Source organism: Mytilus californianus, unplaced genomic scaffold (genome assembly GCF_021869535.1).
Source record: "Mytilus californianus isolate M0D057914Y unplaced genomic scaffold, xbMytCali1.0.p SCAF_8, whole genome shotgun sequence".
NCBI lineage: Eukaryota > Metazoa > Mollusca > Bivalvia > Mytilida > Mytilidae > Mytilus > Mytilus californianus.
The window spans coordinates 89,950,963-89,972,599 of NW_026262734.1; the positions used below are offsets into that span (position 1 = coordinate 89,950,963).

The 21,637-nt window shown below is 32.6% G+C and overlaps 1 long non-coding RNA gene across 1 annotated transcript; it reads left to right on the plus strand.

Moving 5' to 3' along the window:
• The first annotated feature begins 3,828 nt into the window (after positions 1-3,828).
• On the plus strand, positions 3,829-17,932 carry LOC127711021 (uncharacterized). The gene is made up of 6 exons (XR_007986445.1): positions 3,829-4,167; positions 5,130-5,221; positions 6,372-6,538; positions 9,220-9,333; positions 10,192-10,310; positions 17,455-17,932. It is a non-coding gene; the product is annotated as an uncharacterized LOC127711021 (long non-coding RNA).
• The last annotated feature ends 3,705 nt before the right edge of the window (positions 17,933-21,637 follow it).

Genomic DNA, 21,637 nt, shown 5'->3' on the forward strand with positions numbered 1-21,637 from the left:
AACTATAGTTTGGTCGCTATCGTCATAATTTTACTTGACAATATAATTTCTATTTTGATCACATAGAATAGTATAACTAGCCGTATCAACATCAATTATCTGGCACCGTAAGCACATTCCATGATCCAATATTATTTCAGACAACAACATGAACAACACATTTTGGTGATTAGGGAAAGCAGAAATATAAAATTCATCTTGTTTACGCACTTGTTCCCAAATATCCGAGGTATGCAATTGAATAATAGCATGATTAAAGCTATAATGTGGCCCCTAAAATTGTCAAATTATTTAAATTATTCAAATTGTTATATCTATAATACTAAAATAACGAGGTCCAATGTGTTAGCCGGCATGGGGTAAAACGACGAATCAAAGAATTCAACTTTATTTATAACTAATATAGGACAATGGTGTTGGTTAAAAATTACACCATTCCAGACCATTTTGTTTTCAACATAATTAATATTACCAATAATTAGCAAGTTCCGGGTCGATACCGATACCGACACCAATACTAGGGCAAAAATGCCACACATGTGTCACGCATGTACCTTAAAACGCATGTGTCACAGGTGTGTCACATGCATAATACACATGTTTCTTGCCACGCATGTGAATCATGCGTGGTACACATGCGTTCACATGCGTAATACACGCATGTGAATCGCATGTGTCAGAAAAACACCTGTGTCACGCATGTGTTGGAAAACGCATGTGACACATGCGATATTTGCATGTGTAACACATGTATAGTCAAACGCATGTGTAACGCATGTGTTACACAGGAAAATTTTGTTGATGTGAATTCAAGTTAAATTTTTCACGTGAATTTTACGTTAAATTTTTCATGTGAAATTCACATGAAAAAAAGTTAATTGTGTCCAAGTTGAAAAAAATTAACATCAAAATTAAAACTTGTTTATTAACATCTAATACCTTGTAAGACATATATTCCATTGAAAATCTTATTTTACTTTTAAAAAATTTATTTTCACATGAAACCCCCCTTTTTTTGAATGATCAATGCATTTAAATGGGGAAACATAATTGGAACCCCCCTTTTATCCTGTGTTGGGACCCTCCCCCTTTTGAAAATGGCTGGATCAGCCCCTGATTATCCTTAATTGTCACCATAATAAATGGTATTTTATCCAATCAGCTTAGGAAAATAATTGCAGGAAAAAAAAGGCAAAGTAAATAAAGTTGCAATAATTGTCAGATATGGGTCCAGGATCCTGAAAAAAAAGTGAGACTAGACTTGTAAAAAGTCTCTCTCTATATATAATTCCTAAAGGGAGTAGGCCAGGGGATTCTGTGAATCATCCCCCTTCCCCCATAAAATCTTCTTCTTATTTGAACAATTAAAAGTTTAATCTTTAAACATTTATTTTAATTAAGATTTTCATTGGTATTTCTTTTAATACATATATACACAGGTAAAAGAAGCATATGCGTTTATATTGGGAGAATCTGGTGTTAACATGGTTAATGGCAGATCTTTTGATCTTCACCACTTTGAAAAAAAATGATTTAGAACTTGGAATATCTAGATGTGTTGTGTTGTGTTGTGTTTTTGTTATTATTGTTTGAATAACTTTCTCAAAGGTGTGTTACAATAACCTTACATCTCTTTTTATTCCTATATATCTGCCAACTATCTTGGACAAAAGACAGACAGATACACCCAGTAGATATATTTAAGTCTTATGTGCTTCATACAGTTATGGAACTAAATTATACATTTGCATATTTTATTTAGTATTTTCTTATTTGTAACCCTTGTGTTACAAAAATGACTGATTGTATGTAACATTGACATTGGATTGTACAAGTGTAAATTTAAAAATTACCTTTTGGTAGTTCAAACAAACGTGACCAATTAACATTGTCAATACTTGATTGTTGACCATTCTGATTATCTGTCCAAGTACAAAACTATGCTAACAAGATAATACACATGAGCATATAGAAAGTACTTGAAAAGTTTCAGAGTGTTTGGGGTAGTCTGTCCTGTTCAATACGGCTCATAAGATAAAGGGGAAAGCAACGTTATTATCGTGTTTAAATCACGACAAACAATAGTTACTACATACTTTCGTCCCTTTAATTTTTAGGCTTATACAATGTACAGACTAATATACCATTATAACTTTATCATAAATTTCTTCATCTTTGGTGTGGAATAAAAGCAAAGGACATAAATACCTGCTTACATTTTACTTGTGTTTCAAGCAAGCATTTGGTGGGTTGAGAGGGGTTTACTGTAACGGCGGTTATAAACTTACATAGGCAGATCCAGGGGGGGGGCGGCCCCCCCCCCCTTTTGTGGGAAAAATTTGGTTGATTATATAGGGAGTCACTGAAGCATGACTGGAGCGGGCCCCCCCTTATGAAAAGTTCTGGATCCGCCGGCCACTGACTTACCACCACCCACGTGCCACCACATCAGTGTCCTGCAGGCACTTGCCCGCAGGTGGTGCCAAAAGTTACATGTGCTTGTGTTTTTTCAAAGTTCATAAAATGTGGAACAAATGTCCTCAATTTCTCTATTCTATTTATAAGGGAACATAAATATCAATCAGTGTTGGAGCTGGGACTATTGTATAATAGTCTCCATAATAGTCCCAGGTTGGAGGCATTAATGTCATTAATACCATTGTGAGGGTACTACTGGAAAGAAGTTGTTTAAGAATACATCAACCAAGGATTTGTTTATTGGATCAACGGTGATAAAATTTTAAAACTGTGATACCCAAATAACCTTGGTATGAAATACTGGACAGAAATTCCCAGTAACCGTTGGGCTTAACATTAAACAAAAACTAAAGATTGTGCCATTGACGGATCCAGAAATTTTCATTAGGGGGCCCACTGACTGCTAAAGAGGGGGCCTCCCTAGTCATGCATCAGTGATTCCCGATATAATAGATCAAATTTTTCCCACAAAAAGGGGAGGGGCAGGGTGCTCTAAATCCGCCTTTATGTGCAACACGAACCTCCAAAATACATGGGTGAACTCAAGTATTGTGAATGATAAAGTTAGGAACTTCCTGCTCAACATGTGGCAACCTAGGTTTGAGTATACATGTAATTGCCAAATTAAGTAAGTAAAACTTTGATTTGATTCGCCATATTGGCAAACATGTGAAGATAAGATCTGGTGAGCTTTTCGTCGAATATCATGAGGAGATAGTGTTAAAAATATTTGCATAGTTCATGAGTTGAAAATTATAAAACAAAATATATTGTTTAACCTTGGACAAAAAGATCAAGTCCAAAACTGGCTGTTATTTGTGTAGGCTAGCTTAATCTTGAAGAGTATGCAATTCTAAATCAAGGAGGCGGTAGGCAATTTCCTAATAATATTACAAAAGAACTTGTCACAGATTCTTAACTTAACGTCTATCAGATTAGTAAAATTTCTAATTCACTGACATCTGCTGGACATAGATACTCAAATTGCAGAATCTTATTAGTAATAAAAAAAAATCTGTGTTTTCTGTGACATCATTTTGAAAAAATATATGTTTATATTTTATTTATTACACTCTAACTGTCTAACATTTAATTCTCCTCTGATTAGAGTAATTATCGTTTGTCAATTTTCCAAACTTCCCATGCCCCCCTCAGCAGAGTTATTTAATTCTGAATGGAACAAAATGTGAATGAGTTAAAAATAATATATAAATGATTGAATATTCTTTATTTAGTTTTTCTTTATTCTCAATTCTTCCAGAGACATGCTCTGAGAATAATGTCTTTGCATGATGCTTCATAATTAAGTATACTCAATTATTCTCTATGATACTTCTTTCTATATTTTTTTGTGTCCTTATTTAAATCCCCATTCTTGATTCCAGACTAACCTGTTACCTGTTACCTGTCTGGTAGGTTCTCCCTTTTTTTTTTTCTAACTCTCATATATGACATATATATACGTAAATGTACGAAAGCTTGGCACGTCGAATACGGAAACCCGGAAATCTTTTCACCGTTGCCGTTTTTATACTATGACGCAAAATCCATGGACGCTCGTCTGCTGCTGAATTTATGTTTTACTGTTTAAAAAGAATGGACAAAGATAGTCAGATAGTTGATACAAAGACCTTTGATTTTTCAAACTGATGGATCAAAAAGTTATTATAAACAGATATATTGAAATGGGTTAGTAACTTACATTGTCGATTAACTGAATCCGGGGAACGAAGCAATACATTAGAAAGTCAACGCAACGAAAGTGTTTCGTTTTGATGGATTACGTACCAACTTATTGTACTTGGAAAGCGCATTGAAATGTAAATATAATCATGCGCATTTTTAGGAAGATGCTAGTGCTATACTTTTCACGAAAAACCATTTGACTTTATCCATGTCATGCATGTAAACCCGAAAATCAGTCAAAGATTGGCAAAAACGGAAGCAAGTCAACTCGCCCCATTGCCATTGGCAAAACGCCCCATTATTTTAAAATCGCTCCACTCTTGTTTAGGGAGCCACCATTTGATTTTTATGGGAGAGGGGGCTTTGACGGAATTTGAAAAAATGCGGGACAGGAGTTTTGAGTAAAAAAATAAAAGCCAGGACCGAAAAGAGTGAATAATAAACTGTCAGGACAGATATTACAACTAAAAAAAATGCAGGATAACATTTTCATCCTAGCCCCCCCCCCCCCCAAATCAAGCAGTAGCTCCCTTCATACCAACTTGCTTGCCCCACTTTTAGGCACTTATGAAAAGGATTAAATCCTGTTAAATATACAATGTACTCCTGCCAACAGTGGCAGCTTGCCTAACTTGGGTAAAATCCAAATGAATATAATCATGGTAATATATAATAAATATATTATAAACAGATAAAGGTCTACCAACTCGCCCTACATGTACTTTAAAAAAATGAAAACTTATCTACCCAGAATTTAAAAAAAAAATTGAAATTTAATATATGATATTTATTGAATTTAAATAATGTTTCACTTCTTAAAATATAATTGTAGATTCATTATTTACTATTATTTTATTTATGTATTTATTGGAAAATAACTTTATTCTTGCATTAGCTTAGTTATTTGCAAAATAATTGCAAAGAAACCTGTTAATTGTATCATAATCTATCTGATTGTTTTTTAGCCGACTCAAAATCATGCTGTTAATTAGGTCCCCCTGTTGTACATGTACTTAGGAATCGGACACCTCCAGAAGATGAAAGATCTACTTTACATGTACGTAATGTAAATATAAAAATAAGAAAATGTGGTATGATTGCCAATGAGAAAAGAGAGGAATTGGTAAAACTTAAAGTCAGTGAAAATTCACTTGTTTTCCAATCCTAATAAAACTGTCATATTGTAATGTTTAAATAACCTAATTATTTTCAAAATAAAATCTTGTTTACACTAATGAGAAAAGACAACTCTCCATCAGAGATCAAATGACATCAAAGTTAACAACTATAGGTCACTGTACATCCTTCAACAATGAGCAAACCCCATACCATATAGTCAGCTATAAAAGACCCCAAATGAAAATGACAAATTTGTAAAATAATTCAAACAAGAAAACTAACAGACTAATTTATATACAAAACAAAGAACAAAAAAAACAAAATATGATACACAGCAACAAACGACAAACTGAACCACTGAATTACAGGCTCCTGACATGGGACAGGCACATACATACAATTATGTACAGGATGGGGTGGGGCTAGACTAGTAGTTTGTGGTGCCGAACCCACCTCCTAACCTGGTATATTGATGTGAAAAGGGCTTAACTCGTCAGATCTATACAAAGTAGAAAGACATCTAACAAAACCACACACAAGACGTGGTGGGTACTTATACATCCCCACAACAAAAAAGACCAAGTTCAGATCTGAGAGTACTCCCAGTTACTAACACCTAGATCAAAGCCAAAAACAAAGTACATTGTACATGTACAATGTATTTACCACCAAACCTTGCCTGGTTTAGTCCATTTCTCAGATACTACCTTATATAAAATAGTCCAACTTTTGGTGTAATTTAAACAACTTTGAATGACTTAAAATTTCAAAGTATCATGATTATTAATAACTTAATCCCCAAAGATTGGCATTATAAATCATGACAGATTCAGAGATCCTGTAATATATACATGTAATCACTTTTGTTCATCCCTTCATTCAAGGTCATATGGAATTTATATGATGGATTAGAACATTAATAAAATGATTAAATACTTTTTTGTAGTCATTTTTTTTTTCAGGGAAAGTTTGTTGGTCTAGTTTTAAAAGATCAAACCAAGCCAATTTTGCCAGATCAAAATATTAAAGGCAATTTTGGCAGATACATTGTATTATAACTTCATTTTATTAAACATTATTTATTTTAGCTTTTTCAACGAAAGTACAATTACTTTGACAAGTAAGAGAAGCTAAGCAACAGGACAGAATTCATTTGAGGCATTGCTTTCTAGATTATATAGTGGAGTCATAGATCGTCCTATTGATTTATGTGCATATGAGGAGCAGTAGTCAATGAATAATTTTGTGATGAGAGGTATGTAATGAAAATGATAACTATGTTTGAATAATTTTTTCTTGTCAGACTCTGTACATGCAGTTTCGAAGATTTTTTTAAAAGTTTGAGGTCAAAGAGTTTAAAGTTTGATTCTTGTAATGTTGTGGGCAAGTTCGAAAATTATCCATGTTAGAAGTGACAAATTTAATTTTTTTACAGGTCATTTTTATAGAAAATTGCATTCAAAGCTCTCTTAATCGCTTGTTCTTTTTTGTCTAGCCACAACAGTTATGAAGCTGTGACTTAGGCATGCTGTTTTCAATAGAGGCATAGTCTTAAAAAATTGTTGATATTCATGATGAGGTCAGTTTAAGGAAACCAAGAAATAAAACCTTTGCACCTTTTGTTGGCGGTATACCATCTTTTCCGCAAGTTCATTGTTTTCTGTTTAGTATTAAATTTATAATTAAGATTTATTATTACATCGGTGATCCACTTATTTGGCAATTTATACAGGAATAATGTCACTTTGAAATGTATGAGTTAGAAAGTAAGTGCTATAAAAATTTAGGTTTACAGAAGTTATTCCTTGGAAATATACATTGTTTAATGTAATGAAAATTGCATTGCAAGCAATCCCAAATAGGTCTACATTTCTTGTAGATTATTTATGAAAATGTTTAAAAGAACAACCATATTGTATACTACAGCAAACAAATTTTGAGGTCATATATTGCTATCAACTCGTTCGAAGACATTTGGTTTCCGGACAATAACTTCAGTTTAAGTGTATGAATGTCTATGAAATTAGATTTAAAGGTTCAATACCACAAAAGGAAGGTTGGGATTATTTTTGGGGGTCATGGTTCAACCAGTGTAGGAATAAGGGGCCAAAAAAGGCCCAAATCAAGCATTTTTCTAAATTCAGGACAATAACTTGTTTATAAGTATTTTAATTGCTATGAAATTGTACCACAAGTAGAAGGTTAAGTTTCATTTTGGGGGTATTTGCCCAAACCATTCAGGAATTAGAGACCAAAAAGGGTCTAAAACAAGCATTGTCAGACTGGCCTATATTATGAATTGATCATGATAAGTTGTTCTCGTTTAGAATACATAAAATATTTGCCTCTGGACATTAAAATAAGAAAAAAAGTCAATCAATTTATGTTTTTGCATTATCAGAATGAATTTGCAAATATATAACAATTAAATTATGTTGTATCCTTGGAGCTTTTTCAATGACCTAGCATATAAATATAAAAAGATGAGGTATGATCCTCAATGTGACAACTATCAATTAATAGACCAAAGGACAAAGATGTAAACATTTACTGGTCAATGTACAGCCTTAAACAATGAACAAAATCAATACCATAAAGTAACCTACAAGGATGAAAAATATAAACTACATACAGTAATGGCAGACAGCAAACAACATAAGAACCAATTTTCAAAATTAGCCAAAAAGGACTGGATTCATCAATAGGTCTTATAATAAAAAAGGTGCAAAAAACATGTTTTCCCAAACTAAAATATCTATCAGTTTACATTCAACAGATTTAGTGTAACAATGTTTCACAGTTTGTCATTTCATGCAGTCTTAAGAAGAGTATGACTGTGTAATGTCAAAATATTCAATATATCAAAAGGGTATAAAACCTATTTCGCAATGCAAGTATGCAAGGATGTACAGACAGACAAGTGTAAAACTTAATGCCCCCTCCGTTACGACAAGGGCATAAAAAAGAGATGCACAATGGGACTGTCGGAAGTTTTAATAAATTATGAATTACATGTTTATGCAGAAAAAACACATACAAATGTGTGTTCTTGTGTGCAGATATAACTAATTCCATGTCAAAATTCCATGTGTGTTTGACAAAGTTGTTGATATCCAAAAAACATTAAAAAACTTTAAAGGGGGATTTTCCAGTTTTGGGACAATAACTCAAAATGTGTTCACCAAATGGCAAGAAACTTTTGTGACTTGTTTGTATCTATTGACATGAGCTCCCTTTCGATTTTTATAAATTTAAGATTTTATGTTTCCAAGTTGTGGGGTTATCTTCATTTAAAAAAGGGAGATTTTCCAGTTTTCAGACAATAACTCAAAAATGCTTACAGCAGTTTTCATAAAACTTTGGTGAATTGTTTATATTTATTGTCCTAAGCTCCCTTTTGATTTTTATTAATTTTAGATTTTATGTTTCAGAGTTATGTGATTTTATTCATAAAAAAGGGGGGATATTCATATTTCAGACAATGCTTTGAGCAGTTATCATGAAACTTTGGTGACTGGTTTATATCTATTAAGATAACCTCCCTTTAGTTTTTCATGAATGTCTGATTATGACATTGAAAAGTTATTGAACTTTATTCTTTGAATAAGCGATTGGTGTATCATGTGATCATGGTGCAGCTGTCTATTTATTTTGGGCCAGGTTTTCAAATTGGTCTACATGCAAGGGCCCCCCTTTTGTGGTAAAAATTTGGTTGATTATATAGGGAATCACTGAAGCATGACTGGAGTGCCCCCCCCCCCCCCCCCCCACCTTAGTTATAAAACGTTCTGGATCCGCCACTATTTACTGTCACATCACTAGGTAAATACAGAGTTCTCCTAAATGTATAAGCTAATTGTTTGTAAAACTCTTTGAATACTTATTATAGTCTTGCATCCACATGCTATTAATAAAGTACTGTTTTCTCCCTTTCAGCAGTACATTGTATTACAACAAATGGACAGAGGAGTTGACTATTGATAGTGACTGATAATGGACTGGAGTAACCTAGGGTCCAATGACTCCATGCCTGACAGTCCATGTGTACATGTATGTCAACAGCCAATTCTAAGTAACCTTAAACATATATATACAAAAGACCTAAAATAATAGTATGTGCATCAATGGGAGACTTATATGTCACTGTTGTCACAGAGTGTTGTGTGGCTTCATTACTGATTAGAGACTAATCAGATTATCCTTTACTTTAAGTTCAAATATATGTACATGTACTCAATGATTATGACTTGCCTTCATTAACTTGTAATAATTATGATGCAGGATCCAACAAAAGTATATTTTTTGTACCTACATTTTATGTGTCAGTCGCACTGATTTTTTAAGTACCTTGTAAATGTATATGGATATATGTATGAATTTAGTTGTAATACTTAGTTTGAGTCTTGCACATATATACATCATTGTACATTGTCATAGAAGTTAAAATTACTTTGATCGCTGTCAGACAATGACAGAGTGTTTTGAACATTGCTTCATAATGTTGATCAGATTACCTTATTTAATTAATAAAATGTTATTGTCACAGATTGAATTTTTTAGTATTTTATAAATAAGGTCTTACAATGTATGGTAGGATTGTCAATGAGAAAACATTCCATTAGTCAAAGAGGATGTAAACAAATTTAGGTCACTGTATGACCTTCAACAATGAACAAAACCATACTATATAGTCAGCTCTAAAAGATCCTGACAAAGTGAGCAACAATCCAATCCAGAAAACTAGTGATGTTCCAATTACCATGTGCAGTATTGGTTATAATATAAAAATATCACTTGTTTTCTCTCTCTTTACCAAGGGACAACTGTATTCCTAATTTATTCTTATTGGAAAGCAGACTGCATCAGGTTAAAATTTTATATGATAATCACAGGAATTTTAATTTTCAGAATTAGCTCCTCAGATGTAAGTGGAAATGAAGCTATATACATTATATGTTTAAATGAAATTAACAACAGGATTAGATATTGAGGAGATCCTATAGCTACAGTATATATAAATGTAACTGGTATGTATTTGTTACAGTATTTAATTTCCAAATGGTATAACAAAAATACTGCATTCCAAGGCAATTTCAAAAAAATCGTAAGGGTTCCGCAGAACCCAGTGTCTCGCCTACTTTTGCTGTTAATTGCATCATTTTCTCATCACTTGGCGTCCTATGTCGTCCGTTAACTTTTACAAAAATCTTCTCTGAAACTATTGGGCCAAATAAAACCAAACTTGGCCTAAATCATCCTTAGGGTATCTAGTTTAAAAAATGTATCCGTTGACCCTGGACATCAACCAAGATGGCCAATATTGCTAAAAATTGAACATGGGGGTAAAATGAAGTTTTTGGCTTCTATCTTTGAAACCATAGCATTTAGAGTAAATCTGACATGGGGTAAAAATGTTCATCAGGTGAATATCTATCTCTGTTGAATTTTCAGACGCATCAGACAACCCGTTGTTTGGTTGCTGCCCCTGAATTGGTAATTTTAAGAAAATTTTTTTCAATTTTTATACGACCGCAAAAAATTATCGGTATCACGTTGTCGTCGTCGTCGCCCGAAGACACTTGGTTTCCGGACAATAACTTTAGTATTAGTAAATAGAAATCTATGAAATTTAAACATAAGGTTTATAACCACAAAAGGAAGGTTGGGATTGATTTTGGGGGTTATGGTCCCAACAGTTTAGGAATTAGGGGCCCAAATAAGCATTTTTCTAGTTTCATGACAATAACTTGTGGAACAGTGTATGGATCTCTCTGAAATTATACTACAAGTTTCCATACCACAAAGGGATGGTTAGGATTGGCTTTGGGGGGTTATGGCTCAAACCATTTAGGAATTGGGGGCAAAAAAGTGAGAAAAAACAAGGGTGTCCTGGTTAATGGACAATTACTAAAGTACAAATTACAGTGTAAGGGAGGTAATTCAAATACAAATTGGAAATTTGAATTGAAATTATGACCATAGGGTGCAATCAACAGTTTTTTTCTATGACGTCATATTTTGAGGACCATGCATAAGTGACCCTTAGTGGTGGAATGGTTAATAAAGATACTTGTATAAAACTAGATATCACTGGAATCAGAATTTTCTCTAGTTTATAATGAAATAAAAATAAAGTGTACTTTTAATATGATAAAAAAGTTCTTTTCAGAGAACATGGGGGAAAAATTGCCTAATCTGAACATAAAAAACCTGAAATCAGGTCATGTGCATACCCATGTAGACATGATACAGGCACATTTCACATAATCAAAACTGTATGAAATTCATAGGTTTTTACCTGGCCTTTCAAAAAAATCTCCCTTCAGGGTACGGTTTCCTGCTTCGAAAAGAGCTACAGTGGCTGCCAATAAGTTTTCAATTTCCACTGCCAAAAAAACAGGATGTTTACAATGTTGTCTCCCCTCAAAACATGTATATTTAATCTAATTTTTAAAAGTATTTTAATCATTCAACCTGTTTTAATTGAAAGCTAATTAACTAATTTTTACAATCAAATACAAAAAACATGATACTTTTTCACCAATTAAGTAAATAAAAAGGGATTTCCCTCCAAGGTTATTTTTAGTCGGGGAATAACCCCTAGTTTTTTATACGAAACTGTTTATAGCACCTTTAAGCAAAACTTTGTATGCGATATATAAAAAATTCTCAGCTTTTCTGAATCTGTACATTATATCGATTAAACTGATGTCTTACTATAACGATTGCGACGAAAAATAGTGAAACTACAGCTCTTTTTTTATGTCGCATAGTAGTGGCATATTGGCCAGTGGCAAATAGTTTAACTGGCATATTCCAAACATTTCCTGTATCACATTTTCATCAGTTTTACAAGGGAAAAAAATCATAAAATTGGGTCTCTTTTGAATAAATAGAATAAAAACTATGAAATAGGCATAAATAAAATTACTTTAAACATATTTTGTCCCTAGTATTATATGAACTAAGTTGTAGCTGAGTTGAGAAAAATATTGAAATAGAGTATTTCTTAGGAATGGCACTTGTGGCTTTTTTACTATAAAAAGTACCAAATATATAATATAATGAATAAAAATGTATGTTACACTGATCAGTAGTAAAGGTCAAAGTAGAAAAAATCTTCACTTTTCATGTGCAACTTATGGTTCCAAATATATGAGCAAATGAATAAAAATATCATGACGTCGCAAAAAAGATGAAAAACTTCAAAATTTGCACAGTGTCTGGTTTTCTTATATCTGGTTGCTATGTACAAATCTGTAATATTTGCATTAAATATACCAATTTGATGCTTTTAAATAAATGTATACATGCCATACAATATTTTTCAGAATTGTTTTACTCTATTCACTAACACATTTCTATGCTAAACCCTCACTATATTATATGTTTGTCCCTTTAAGGGTGCAATCAACAGTTTTTTTCTATGAAGTCATATTTTGAGGGACCATGCATAAGTGACCCTTAGTGGTGGAATGGTTAATAAAGATACTTGTATAAAACTAGATATCACTGGAATCAGAATTTTCTCTAGTTTATAATGAAATAAAAATAAAGTGTACTTTTAATATGATAAAAAAGTTCTTTTCAGAGAACATGGGGGAAAAATTGCCTAATCTGAACATAAAAAACCTGAAATCAGGTCATGTGCATACCCATGTAGACATGATACAGGCACATTTCACATAATCAAAACTGTATGAAATTCATAGGTTTTTACCTGGCCTTTCGAAAAAATCTCCCTTCAGGGTACGGTTTCCTGCTTCGAAAAGAGCTACAGTGGCTGCCAATAAGTTTTCAATTTCCACTGCCAAAAAAACAGGATGTTTACAATGTTGTCTCCCCTCAAAACATGTATATTTAATCTAATTTTTAAAAGTATTTTAATCATTCAACCTGTTTTAATTGAAAGCTAATTAACTAATTTTTACAATCAAATACAAAAAACATGATACTTTTTCACCAATTAAGTAAATAAAAAGGGATTTCCCTCCAAGGTTATTTTTAGTCGGGGAATAACCCCTAGTTTTTTATACGAAACTGTTTATAGCACCTTTAAGCAAAACTTTGTATGCGATATATAAAAAATTCTCAGCTTTTCTGAATCTGTACATTATATCGATTAAACTGATGTCTTACTATAACGATTGCGACGAAAAATAGTGAAACTACAGCTCTTTTTTTATGTCGCATAGTAGTGGCATATTGGCCAGTGGCAAATAGTTTAACTGGCATATTCCAAACATTTCCTGTATCACATTTTCATCAGTTTTACAAGGGAAAAAAATCATAAAATTGGGTCTCTTTTGAATAAATAGAATAAAAACTATGAAATAGGCATAAATAAAATTACTTTAAACATATTTTGTCCCTAGTATTATATGAACTAAGTTGTAGCTGAGTTGAGAAAAATATTGAAATAGAGTATTTCTTAGGAATGGCACTTGTGGCTTTTTTACTATAAAAAGTACCAAATATATAATATAATGAATAAAAATGTATGTTACACTGATCAGTAGTAAAGGTCAAAGTAGAAAAAATCTTCACTTTTCATGTGCAACTTATGGTTCCAAATATATGAGCAAATGAATAAAAATATCATGACGTCGCAAAAAAGATGAAAAAACTTCAAAATTTGCACAGTGTCTGGTTTTCTTATATCTGGTTGCTATGTACAAATCTGTAATATTTGCATTAAATATACCAATTTGATGCTTTTAAATAAATGTATACATGCCATACAATATTTTTCAGAATTGTTTTACTCTATTCACTAACACATTTCTATGCTAAACCCTCACTATATTATATGTTTGTCCCTTTAAGGGTGCAATCAACAGTTTTTTTCTATGAAGTCATATTTTGAGGGACCATGCATAAGTGACCCTTAGTGGTGGAATGGTTAATAAAGATACTTGTATAAAACTAGATATCACTGGAATCAGAATTTTCTCTAGTTTATAATGAAATAAAAATAAAGTGTACTTTTAATATGATAAAAAAGTTCTTTTCAGAGAACATGGGGGAAAAATTGCCTAATCTGAACATAAAAAACCTGAAATCAGGTCATGTGCATACCCATGTAGACATGATACAGGCACATTTCACATAATCAAAACTGTATGAAATTCATAGGTTTTTACCTGGCCTTTCAAAAAAATCTCCCTTCAGGGTACGGTTTCCTGCTTCGAAAAGAGCTGCAGTGGCTGCCAATAAGTTTTCAATTTCCACTGCCAAAAAAACAGGATGTTTACAATGTTGTCTCCCCTCAAAACATGTATATTTAATCTAATTTTTAAAAGTATTTTAATCATTCAACCTGTTTTAATTGAAAGCTAATTAACTAATTTTTACAATCAAATACAAAAAACATGATACTTTTTCACCAATTAAGTAAATAAAAAGGGATTTCCCTCCAAGGTTATTTTTAGTCGGGGAATAACCCCTAGTTTTTAATACGAAACTGTTTATAGCACCCTTAACTGCGGGAAAGAATTTTTTTTTGGAAAAAGGGGGGGGGGGGGGGGGGGGGACAATTTTTTCTCCTCAAGATTTCAGAAATCAAAATCAAAAAGAAAATCCTTCAGATTTTTTTTTTTTGAAAAAAAGGGGGTGGAGGTCAATTCGCAACAGCAAAGTGTATTACACAAAAGCAAAATTTTGAATATAAATTCAAATCATATAACCAATTCTTAGTTCTTTGACTACAGTTATTCTGTGTCAGAAACCTATTATGTGTCAAATATTGAATTACAATCCAAATTCAGACCTGTATCAAGCGTGAATATTGTGTCCATTTTTGCCCCAACTGTTCAGGGTTGGACCTCTGTGGTCGTATCCAGCTGCGCTCGACAAAGCAATTTATTGGTTATTATCTTGAACATTATAATAGAGATAAACTGTAAACAGCAATAATGTTCAGCAAAATAAGATTCACAAATAAGTCAACAGGATCAAAATGGTCAATTGACCCCATAAGGAGTTATTGCACTTTAAAGTCAAATTTAACAATTTTTTCGTAAATTTTTGTAATCTTTTACAAAAGTCTTTTCCTGAAACAACTGAGACAAATTTAACCAAACTTGGCCATAATAAGCATTAGGGTATCTAGTTTAAAAATAGAACATAGGGGAAAAAATGCAGTTTTTGACTTATATCTTTGAAACTAAAGCAAAAGTATATCGGTTGCATTATTTCATGCATCAATTGTAAAATAAAAAAAATATCAGGTGAGCGACACAGGCTCCTTGGAGCTTTTAGTTGGTATTTTAATTTAAATGAGGTTAAGACATGTAAGAAAGGGGCTTGAAAAATGAGGAATTGTGTTTCTACAAGCACTTAGTAATCTAGATCTATAATACTAAAATAACAAGGTCCAATTTGTGAGCCGGCATGACATAAAAATGACGATTCAAAGAATTCAACTTTATTTATAACTTATATATATAGGACAATGGTGTTGATTAAAAATTACACCATTCCAGGCCCATTTGTTTTCCACATAATTATTACTACAGATAATTAACAAGTTCTGGGTTGAAGGGTTCAAAAAGAAAGATTTTGAAAGCAGAGAAAACTGTTCACCTAATGACCAGCATGACATTAGATGACAAAACGAAAAATCTTAAAATCCAGGCTAAAAATAAGGCTACAGTACTTTGCTTCAGTCACGACACCATGATGTCCCGGGAGTATTCTAGTATATATTATATATACAGGTAATGTGTAGTACACATGCATGAATAGAGTTAGTTTTCATTATTACGGTAATTTATGTTGATAAAAATGAGAATATATAGTATTATTGCCAATGAGACAACTATCCACCAGAGTCCAAATGACTGAATGTTAGCAACTATAGATCACTGTATGAACAGCTTTCAACAATGAGCAAAACTGATACTGCATCTAGCAAGCTATAAAAGGTCCTGAAATGACAGATGTAATACAATTCCAATTTACGTAAAAGACATTAAACGAAAAATAAATATGATAAACAACAACTATTATATTCCACTCCAGTTGTTCACACGATATATATATATATATATGTAAGTTTGGTAAATCATTGGAGATTAAATTCATGTTATCATTTTTTGCCTTATTGGTAAGCCATACAAAAAATATATGCTGTTTTTGTCTCGCTTGACGGAGTCAAAAAGCGAGGCATAGGTATGCTGTTTCTGGCGTTGGTGACGACAGCGGCGTCAACAATGTATTAGTTTGTGATTAGGTCTAGTTTATAGTGAACCACAAGTAGTAAGTCGAAGATATTTGGTATGCAGTTGTATTAGTATTGGCACATCTCATTACCATGGAGATTATTTGGCCCCGCCCCCTCAGTTTAGGTTTATTGACTTAATTTGAAATTCTTGCTTAGTCTTCATGTATTAGTTTGTGATTAGGTCAGTTTATGGAGAACCACTAGTGGTAAGTTAATTATGATTGGTATGCAGTTGTATAAGCATTGGCATATCTCATTTCCATGGAGATTATTTGGCCCCGCCCTCTCAGTCATGGTCTATTGACTTTTAAATTTTTGCTTAGTTTTCATGTATCAGTTTGTGACTAGGTCAGTTTATGGGGAACCACTAGTGGTAAGTTCATGATAATTGGTATGCAGTTGAATACGCATTGGCATATCTTATTTCCATGAAGATTATTTGGCCTTGCCCCCTCAGTCATGGTCTATTGACTTTGAAACTTTTGCTTAGTTTTCATGTATTAGTTTGTGATTAGGTCGGCTTATGGGAAACCACTAGTGGTAAGTCAATGATATTTGGTATGCAGTTGTATTAGCATTGGCACATCTCATTACCATGGAGATTATTTGCCCCCCCCCCCCCCCCCCCCCCCCCTTCAGTTATCGTTTATTGACTTTAAAATTTTCTTAGTTTACATGTATTAGTTTGTGTTTAGGTTTTTTAAAGGGAACTAATGATAAGTCAATGGTATTTGGTATGGGTTGTATTAGCATTGGCACATCTAATTTCCATGGAGATTGTTTAGCCATGTACCTTTAGTCATGGTTCATTGACTTTGAATATTTGCAAATCTTACAATCTTAATAATGTTAAAGTGTTGCTATTTTAATTTCAACATTTGCATTATCGAAATTACTAAAAAGCGAGACATATCTCTGTGATTACAGTTTATTTTTTTTTATTACAGCAACTGTATTCCAAGAGTCTGATGGCTGATAATGTATTACAAGATTTTATCATTCAAGCAACATCTTAGAAGGATAAGTGCAAATGTATGAAGGAAGCCTTGGGTACAAATAGCAATTACAGCAATTATATGCAGGAGAGAACTCTTAAACATTACTAACAGACATGTAGTCATTATATGGGAGTGGTGTATTTAAGAAATCTAAAACACATGAAATTAAATATTGTGTATATTATTTCAACCACAAGTACTCTCAGAATATAATACAATTCAAATTCAAATTATTGTGTCAACATGACAATTATAGTCTAAAAATGGAAAATGCATGTTTTAAACTGAATTTTATATAAATATTTGAAATAACAAGAATTTTTAGTCTATTGTGCAGCCAAACTTTGAGATCTTCTAATGGTATATGCCTGTTGTTTGTCAACATTTGTTTTCTTTTTGCCTTAACCTTATTAAGATTGGTGTTGAAATGAAAAAAACTGAAATGCATATGAGATGAAATAAGAAGGAAATGGTTGTAAATAACAGCAAGACTTTCAATATGGTATATGTCATGATCTACTTAATTAACCAGAGTCTATACCAATCAAAGAGCTTCCATCAACACCAAATTCTTTAAATATTTTTTTTTATTAGGATGAGACTTTAGACAACCACTGAAAAGGTTCCTGGCTTGAAACAGGCACATGAATATGTGGCAGGGTGAACTACTTTTTTTCCTCAAAACTTTCAAAAGAAAAATTGGCATCTTTTGCAAGTGAGACAATTTCCACAATGTGATTGCATTGTCTCATGACTGATAACCACAAAATGACTTGAACATACATATTAAAAATGAAATACACATCAGTGCATACATATTCTATAAATGAATCACCAATCGTTACATCACTTTTAAAAAAAAGTATCGAGACTTGACCATAACCGAAAAAATTCTAGGAGTGAATTAAGGTGACCTGGATATTTGCTTGCCTTCTTTGTTTTATTGCATCCTATCTCTTGCATTGGAGATATTGTGAGTTGGGAGTTGATAGATAAATATTTTTTGTATTGTTTAGGATCAAGAAAGTAAAATATAATGGAAGTATGAACACATAGTCAAGACCAAGAAGAATATTTATATATATCAAAATAGAATGTGTACTAGATTAGCATTAACTTATCTAAAATATGCTCAAATACTGTGAATTTGTGTGATTGATGCTCAATTCACCTTAATTTCATTTTAGAAAAATTAACATGAAAGCTTGATTCACGTTAGCTTCACATGAAACATTTAACATGAATTTCACGTTAAAGCTCAATTCACATTAATTGCACATGAGTTTCATGTATAAGCTTGTTTGAGGTGAATCTCACAAGAAATTTACGTGAACAAAATTTGCCTGTGTATATATATAGAAAACACATGTATAAAGCATGTGTTACAAAACGCATGTAATTCACTTGAGAACTAAGATACATGTCAACAATCATGGTAATTGGACAAATAGGAGGACATTTTGAAAAATATTCAATACAGGCACCATGCCTTTTAAATGCAGTAATCACGCATGTATCACAGGTGTATTTCCTTACGCATGTTATTCACATGTGAAACGCATGATCACATGTGTGTATCATGCGTATCACATGTGTTTTCCACACATGTATCACATGCGTGGCATGAAACGTCTCTTTCACATGCGTGTGACACACATGTGAAACGCATGTGTCACGCATGTACACGTGTGGCATTTTTGCCAGTGTAGTATTTGTCACCTCTTACCTATTACCCTATCTGTACGTTCAGCACCTGTCAGGCGCACTACATACACGCGTCTAATCACGCCTAAACTTCGTCATTATACAGGGTTGACACTACTAAATTCAATCATTGTCACATTGTTTACAGTTGCAGTATTCTAGTCAGCATGACTTTATAAGATGACAATACGAATACTTAAAGTCCAGACTTAAAATAAAGCGTAGGTTCAGTTTCAAAATTTGTTAGCCGGCATGACGTAAAAACGGCGAATCTAAGAATTCAACTTAACATATAACTAATATATGACAATGGTGTTGATTAAAAATTACATATATGAACCAATGTCTAATCAAAAAGATATTTTACACATATCTGCATCTTTGTAAAATCTATCTTTTACCAAAATGTCTTTTTGGATATAAACCTTGACTGATATCTGATGGCACGATCGAAAGATGAGGCTATGTAGGCACTATGAAAGTTTTGCACTAAATACAATAAGTTTGTAGCCAATAATACAAATATGTATGATAAATTCAAACATAAAAATTCTGATGATTGACTTTACACCACCTGCACATGTTATTTGGCAACTTTCTATTAATTTTGAATCTTCTTGAAACTTTTGATTTCCAACGACTTCAGAGTGTCAAAAATGAGGCCTTTATCATACGTTCTCCTCTGAAAAGAATAAAACAACAAACATACTGAACTCCAAGGAAAATTCAAAACGGAAAGTCCCTTAACAATTGGCAAAATCAAAAGCTCAAACACATCAAACGAATGGAAAACAACTGTCATATTCCTGATTTGGTACAAACATTTCCTTATGTAGAAAATGGTGGATTAAACCTGGTTTCAAAGCTAGCTACACCTCTCACTTGTATGACAGTCGCATAAAATTGAATTATATTGACAACAATATGTGAACAAAACAAACAGACATAATAGTTAAAAATGTCAAAAATTTGGGTACAGCAGTCAACATTGTGTTATAATCTCAATCACTATAAAAACAAACAAATATGTCAACAAAGAAAAACAAAATGGCATAAAGACAAAGCACATACGCAAAAATGAAACACAAGAATACAAAAAATGACCACAACACAACAACACAAAAGCGGGATATACAAGTACCGAGCCACGCCTAAAGGATATTACCAAAAATGGACCAAACAGTTAACGTTAATAATTTACAAAGACAAGTAAAAGAACACTATAACACGTAATTCAGATGATAAACAACGTCAGTACCTAGAATCTATACATCAAGAACATCATGTTTTATTTGTGAAGTAGATAAGGAATATTTATCAACAAGGTCTTGGTATCTACCGATGAACTTTTTTAGAAAAAGGACCAGACGTTCTTTGGCATACCCCTCGTTCATCAACTTTCTGCTCAGACACTGAGTAGAAGCTGCAAAATCTTGAATACCGAATGAGTTGGGAAATTTATATCCCATATGCAGGTGAAGTTGGTGTGTTGCTACTAAGGTGGAGGAAATTGATAATTTCGAAAATTAAAATCATCTCGTTTGTCATAGATTCTACTTCTACAGAAAAACATTTAAGATTTTAAAGCACACATTCAACTACATTGTGATTTTAATTTGCTCTGTTTTATTCCTTGAAGTAACATATTAAAATCGGCGATTTTGGTAACAAGGGGAGGACTCACCAACGATTCGCAAATTCGTATTTTCAAACATAAGTCATTGTTAGTAGTTAACGGTGATATTTTTCTTTAATATTCGTAGAATAATACATTAAAGGATAAACGGTATTAGTAAATATATTGACAGTTCAAAGGACTAAACCAATCAAAAACACTAATTTTCAGTGAGAAAAGACTGCTGGGTAATCCATGAAATTGACTAGCACACGCTTTATAGGTGACATGCGTTGTGTTTGGAATTAAAAGAAAACGGCTAAGTTGCATTTGGTAAAAAGTCAACTTGACACAAACTGGTGTCTTTTTAACATTTATCTCATATTATCCACTTCATTTGGATTCTTACTTTAATGTGAATTTCTGAAGAGGTGGCGTATACCTTATTAAGGCAACAACAAGATGGTACAATCAAAGAAAAGATATCTACAGTTCAACATACGGTCTTGTGTCATAGGGTCACTCATAGGTTCTTTGCATCGGAAATAAACACATTATTCTAAATTCAGTTGTTGGCATGATACAGGTTATGTTCTTCGCATATATTTTATGATTTTATGATACTAAACCCCAAACTGGAGGGATTGTACTTGATTTTCATATGATGAAGACATAATCTTTCAATCATTTTAATTGAGGTTTGGAGCTGGCATGTCAATAACTGCTAGTAGTCCTTTATTAATTTATGTGTCATTGTCATTTTGTTTAGTTTCTTCTGTTACATATTCTGACATCGGACTCGGACTTCTTTTT